This window comes from Macrobrachium nipponense, chromosome 27, assembly GCF_015104395.2.
Source record: "Macrobrachium nipponense isolate FS-2020 chromosome 27, ASM1510439v2, whole genome shotgun sequence".
Classification (NCBI taxonomy): domain Eukaryota; kingdom Metazoa; phylum Arthropoda; class Malacostraca; order Decapoda; family Palaemonidae; genus Macrobrachium; species Macrobrachium nipponense.
This window is the reverse complement of record NC_087216.1, coordinates 76533564-76541063: the sequence shown is the minus strand read 5'-3', so window position 1 is coordinate 76541063 and position 7500 is coordinate 76533564.

Sequence of the window (7500 nt, the reverse complement as noted above, 5' to 3'; positions counted from 1 at the left end):
GAATGGTTATAGTGTCTTTGATTTCGTTTCAAATTGAACGGTTATAGTGTCTTTAATTTTGTGTCAAATTGAACGGTTATAGTGTCTTGATTTCCTGTCAAATTGAACGGTTATAGTGTCTTTGATTTCGTGTCAAATTGAACGGTTATAGTGTCTTTGATTTCGTGTCAATTTAAACGGTTATAGTGTCTTTGATTTCGTGTCAAATTGAATGGTTATAGTGTCTTTGATTTCGTTTCAAATTGAATAGTTATAGTATCTTTAATTTTGTGTCAAATTGAACGGTTATAGTGTCTTTGATTTCGTTTCAAATTGAACGGTTATAGTGTCTTTGATTTCATTTCATATTGAACGGTTATAGTGTCTTTGATTTCGTTTCATATTGAACGGTTATAGTGTCTTTGATTTTATGTCAAATCGAATGGTTATAGTGTCTGATTTCGTGTCAAATTGAACGATTGTAGTGTCTTTGATTTCGTGCCAAATTGACCGGTTATTGTGTTTCTGATTTTGTGTCAAATTGGACAGTCATGGTGTTTTTGATATCGTGTTAAATTGAACAGTTATAGTGCCTTTGATTTCGTGGCAAATTAAACGGTTATAGTGTCTGATTTGGTGTCAAATTGAAATGTTATAGTGTCTTTGATATCGTGTTAAATTGAACGGTTATTGCGTCTCTGATTTCGTGCTAATTATTGCTCTCATATCTTGCAATGTTTACCTTGAAGCGCAGGATGCTCAATTAGCATTTAGTTTTTTCGTGTGTCATATAAAATTTTTTAATTGTTATATCTTTGTTTTCGTGTCAAATTGTTTCTTTTTAATATTTTGTGATGTTTATCTTTATGCAAAGGGTATTCAATTCTTCTTTTGTTCTTCCGCGCGTCAAATTGAAATTTTCAGCTGTTGTGTCTTTGATTTCGTTTCAAATTATTGATTTCATATCTTGCAATGTTTATCTTGAAACTCTGGATATTCAATTTGTTTCGTGTGCCTTCTTGTGTCAAATTGAAATGTTCGCTTATTGCGTCTTCGAAAATTTCGGTTGCTGTGTCTTGGATATAGCGTCACAATCTCCTCTCACATCATTCCCCGTCTCCCAATTTCTTCCGAGCCAGGTTAAGCGGATTCCATCCACGACAAATCGAGCGAATTCAATTAGACACACCTCGAATTTCGTCGTTCGACCTCAGCAGCGAAAACGTCGGATGGAGATGATCGCTTCGCGATCGCTCATAGACACAACAAATAGCTGCGGGAGTCGATTAACTTTGTCTTGGCGTTTCCATGGCTCTGTGAGCCCAATGAAAGAGGTCCCAGGGGGAAGTTGAGGTTTTCAGCATGGCTCAGGGGGTGAGTTGACGCAGAATTGAAGGGGTTCCAAACATATTCATAAATATTATTTGTATCTCTTATTATTATCATTTGCTGGAAGTAGACCTCCATTAATACAGGTTTAATTGAAAATAATGGCTATTTCAGCCGCCTTTATTTTGTATATAAGTTTTTCTATTCTTATTATTGCCTTTTCTTCTGTAATCAAGAAGAAAATTAGGTAATAAGAAGAATAAAGGAACTTGTATACAAAATAAAGGCAGCTGGAATAGCTATTATTTTCAATAAAACCTGTATTATTATTATTATTATTATTATTATTTTCGAGGATTATATTATATTATTATTCATTATTTACGCAGAAGAATGTCACCCTATTCATAAATATCAGCTAGTATAATGTTTTCAATAATAAATAATACTAAGAATAATAAAATAAAATAATAATAAAATAATAATAATAATAACAATAAAATAATAATAAGAATAATAATAATAACAATAATAATAATATTTATATTATTATTATATTATTATTATATGATTATTATTATTAATATTATTATATTATTATTAAGAACCCTACTCACAAGGAACCTGCCCACCAAAGGGGCCACTGACTTGAAATTCAAGCTTCCAAAGAAAATTTTTGGTGTTCATTAGGAAGAAGTAAGAGGTGATAAATGGAAATACAGAAACAAGCGATCCTCCTTATTAAAAAAGGAAAAAGAATAATTATACTAATTAATAAACAGGTAACAATGTAGGTAAATTAATAAATTACAAAAAAAGTAAGAGGAGGTAAAGAGAATCACCTATAGTAGGGATCTCACTTATAAAAACAATATAAAAAAAATTGATTGGTATATAATAATGTAATTAAATAATTAAAATGCAATGAAAATAGTATCTTCCCTTGAACCTATGTATTGATAAATGAATAAATTGGTATAAATGGCAAATTGAAATGCATGGAGAATAGTATTAAAGTAGTATTGCATTTTCTGTTGAACCTATTTATTAATAAATGAATAAATAGGTAAAAATGGCAAATAAATAATTGAAAGTCAAGGAGAACGGTATCAGGACAGTATTGGATTGCATCTTCGCTGGATTATATTTCCGGCGTCAACTTCGCAAGAGCTATTATATTGCTATTTGTTTCAAACTCAAGATTATTGCCTACGAATTCTTCCGTGTGGTTTTCATTGTTGTTTGCAAAATCTTCGGAGCGAAAGTTATGAAGCTTTCAATTTATTGGGTTATGAAAGAGTTCTCGGTGAACTTGTCAATATCGAATTTCGAATTAGTGGTGCGGTTTCAAAAAGATGCGCTCCAAGATTATAATAATAATAATAATAATAATAATAATAATAATAATAATAATAATAATAATAATAATAGGAATTTACCGGTCAATTCTTCAGTTTCATTTTGAATCAGTCTAATCCGGATAGAATTAACGAGAGAGAGAGAGAGAGAGAGAGAGAGAGAGAGAGAGAGAGAGAGAGAAGAGAATGACGTTGGAACCGGTGAGAAAGACAGAGAGAGAGAGAGAGGAGAGAGAGAGAGAGAGAGAGAGAGAGCTTGCTAATTAGAAACAGTAGGCTAGTGAGAGAGAATATGACGTTAGATTGGTGTTGGAGAGAGTTACAAGGAGTTACAAGAATTAGGATGTCTCAAAGACTTTTTAGTCCATCCGAGGACATCGCGTGCTCACTTATCTGTAGGAGCAAGTTTTATTGTGCATTCACAGTGTCCTAATGATTTTGTCTAGCTTTCTTTTAAATTTTACCACACTGTTGCTGTTTACAACTTCTAGTGGCAGTTTATTCCACGTGTCACATATCTTGTATGCAAAGAAGTTCCACAATGGGATGTGTTGTATCTCTTTAGGTCTAGTTTCCATCCATTATTTGTAGTCTGGTTTTCGTTTAATGTAAATAGATTACTGTCTATTTTTGTTATGCCTTTGAGTATTTTAAATGTTTCTATTAGTTGTCCTCGCAACCGTCGTGATTCTAAGCCATACATGTTCAGGCTCTCTAGTCGTTTTCGGTAACCTATTTACCTGATGGATGGTATTAACTTTGTGGCTCTTGCTTGTACTCTTTCTAATAGTCTATTTATGTCTTTTCTTAGTGTTGGTGACCAAAACTGTACTGCATATTCGAGATGGGGTCTAACTATTGATGTGTAGAGCTGTAGCAAGTTTCCTTGTTTCTGTATTTGAACTGCCTAGTTATGTATCCCACTAGTATCTGTGCCTTCTTTTCAGCTTTTATGTACTGTTTTGTGAATTTTAAATTCTTGGTAATAATGACTCTAAGGTCCTCCGCTTGTTCTACACTATTCATGTCATTCCCTAGCAGCACGTAGCAGCTGACATGAGGGTTGTTTGTTCCTATTTGTAACACTTTACACCTATTTACGTTAAAAGGCATTTGCCATTTCTTATACCACTCTCCTATTTTCATTACATCATTCTGGGTCTGCTGCAATTACACCTAGTTTGGTGTCATCTGCAAATTTGGCTATCCTGCTAGTTAAGCCTACATCAATGTCATGAATGTAAATAAAAAACAAGAGAGGGCCAAGGACAGAATCCTGGGGAACTCCGCTTGTTACATCTGCCCATTCTGATTCTTCACCATTTATTACGACTCTGTTTTCTATAAGTTAGCCAGTCTTCGAGCCATTCTACTGTTTCTCCTACAATTCCTAAAGCTCTAACTTTTGTCACCAGTTTCTTGTGTAGGACTTTGTCAAAGGGCTTTTGGAAATCTAAGTAGAGGATACCTATTGCTTTACTACTGTCGTAGATACCTAGCATGTTATGAAAAAACTCCAAGAGGTTTGATAGGCAGGATCTGTTTTGTCTGAAACCGTGTTGACTGTTCAACAATAAGTTGTTTCTATCTACGTGCTCCTTGTTGAAGAGAGAGAGAGAGAGAGAGAGAGAGAGAGAGAGAGAGAGAGAGAGAGAGAGATTTCCACCCCACTGCTACTGCTATATATATAAATATATATATATATATATATATATTATATATTATATATATATATATTATATATATATATATATATATATATATATATATATATATATATATATATATAATATATATATATATATATATATATATATATATATATATATATATATATATATATATCTACAGAGAGAGATTTTCGACGCTCGCAAAGCGAGAGTCACTCTCCCCCCACGAAGATACGATTATCTCTCGAGTGAAGAGAGAGAGAGAGAGAGAGAGAGAGAGAGAGAGAGAGAGAGAGAGAGAGAGAGCGAGAGAGAGAGTATTCAGCAGAGATATTCTTGAAGTGGGTATTCAGAACCTCCGTCAGGGAGTGAGAGATCAAGAAAGAGAAGTGGCAGATGGACCTCAAGAGAGAAAAAAAAAAATTCCAAGAAATGAGATGAAGGATTTCTCTCTGAATGAACGATGCAAACTTCGTTTCAAACTCATACGAGCGTGAGTGAGTGAGTGAGTGTGTGTGTGTGTGTGTGTGTGTGTAACTTTACACAATTTTCTAAAAAAAATGTATATTTCTGACTATAGAGAATTTTATTTTAAGACGATATGACATCTTATTAATTCGATGATCATTGCGAGAGTTTAATTAGATTAAAATAATTCATAATGACTGCTCAAGCTATATATAAGGAAAATATTTACGTTTCGTAATATATATGAAAAACCAGAATCATATATGACCAAATATTATTTCTCTAGCCTTTAATAATCTGTAATGCATTCACTGAAACCCTGTTAATTATTATTATTATTATTATTATTATTTATTATTATTATTATTATTATTATCATATTATTATTATATTATTTATTATTATTATTATTATTATTATTATTATTATTATTATTATTATTATTATTTTACACGGACCAAACCATAATGACTTTAAATATAATATATGAAATATCAAAACATAATATTACACTACCTCTATGAAAGGGTAACCGAACACGAACAGCCACCTGAACCCAGTGGAACATTTATTAAATGTATACCAGTGGATTGTGTAAGCTCTGACCATGAATATGATATAGTCGGGGAAATCCTTAATGTTTAAAGAACAAAACTGCCTGGGGGAAACTCCCATATTATTTCGCCGAGTGTCAGAATAATTCAGACAACTGGAGAAATGTAAATTTAGAGAGAGAGAGAGAGAGAGAGAGAGAGAGAGAGAGAGAGAGAGAGAGAGAGGTCTTTATTTTTGTCGGACCTTACGTGCATTTCTCCTGCTTATGAAACCGAAGGGGGAGAGAGTTAATATATTTCCTTTTGCTCTCTCTCTCTCTCTCTCTCTCTCTCTCTCTCTCTCTCTCTCTCTCTCTCTCTCTCATTGTACGAATCATTCACTATCAAAATGGAATTTAATGTAGCGATATATTAAACTCTCTGTCTGTCTGTCTGTCTGTCTCTCTCTCTCTCTCTCTCTCTCTCTCTTTTCTTCTGTTTTGCTTACAACTATGATATTCCTATTTCTTTCAAATTCTCCCTCTTATCTACGAATTTTGTTTCTGGATCTTACTATGAATGTCGCTCTCTCTCTCTCTCTCTCTCTCTCTCCTCTCTCTCTTTCTGTGTCTCTCCCTATACTATCCCGTATTTCTTTCTCTCTCTTTTTCCACGAATTACATTTTCATAAATACAACAATGAAGCTTCTCTCTCTCTCTCTCTCTCTCTCTCTAAGATATGCATATACACGTGCAAACAATATAAATATTAATACCTCTCTCTCTCTCTCTCTCTCTCTCTCTCTCTCATCTCTTTAAATTCTCTCTCTATCTGTTTTCACGAATTTCTTTTATAAGTACAACAATGAATGCTTCTCTTCTCTCTCTCTCTCTCTCTCTCTCTCTCTCTCTCTCTCTCTCAGTTTTTCTCCTAGAAAATTTAGCTCGGCTGAGGTTTTAGCCACCTGAAACCAGCTGTTCCGATTCGCCAGAGAGCCAACTGGCCTCTCGTGCCTTCAGGAAGAATACAAATTGGGTTAACATGACTTTAGCATTATTCTCTTTCGCTTGTTTGTTGGAAGGGTGAGAGGTCGTTGCAAATCTGTTTTATATATCGTTGATTTCGTCACATAGTCTTCAATTCTTTGTTCCATCAGTTGGAAATGTTATTGTGGTATGCATTGGTTTTCACAATTTATTTTTGTATACATTTATTCAGTTACTTGGAACTGTTATTTTCTTATATATATTATATAATATATTAGTTTAGTCCTTTATTCAGTGGCAGGGCAGAAATCAATTGGAACTGCTTTCATTACTGATAAAAAAAATTCCTTATTTTCATTGGTTTATTTTTGTAACTTTTTGTTTACTTCTTCATTCATTGGCAGAGCAGAAATTAATTGGAATTGCTATCATTATAGATAAAATATTCCTTATTTTTCAGTTTATTAATTTATTCTTATAACATATTCTTTTAGTCCTTTATTCAGTGATAGGACAGAAATTTATTGGAACTGCTATCATTATAGTTAAAAAATGTATAATTTTTCAGAAATTAATTTTTATAACATATTCTTTTGGTCCTTTATTCATTGGCATAACAGAAATTATATGGAACTGCTAGCATTACATTCACGAATTCCGTATTTTTGCAGTCATATATATTCGCCGATGCTAAATTTAAACTCTTTGGTTAGGGACTGGATTAATCAGTTTTAAATATTTGAAATGCTTACTCGTTCGCTATTTTTTAAATGTTCATCATTTTTCCTATTACCGATATTCTTTTTTTATTCAGTATTATTGTACAAAAAACTGAGCACATGAATTTTAGGATAGGAATTTATTTATTCAGTATTATTGTACTAAATACTGATCCCATGAATTTGAGGACAGGATATTTATGATTTATCTGTTAAAATGAAAACGTAAAAAAGTAAACAACACAGAAAAATTATATCTAATAAAATGTAGCATATTCATTTTAATTTTCGTTGGTGAAACAAGGCCTTATTTGACCATAAATTTTAGCACGCTTCAATTTACATCAGAAGTTAGGAATACGATGTTTACAACTTAAGCGTGAGGGGAAAAGCTGGAGGTTGGATCACGCCTTGTTACTTGTAAAATCTAAAAACGATCAATTCCTTCCATTAGAGA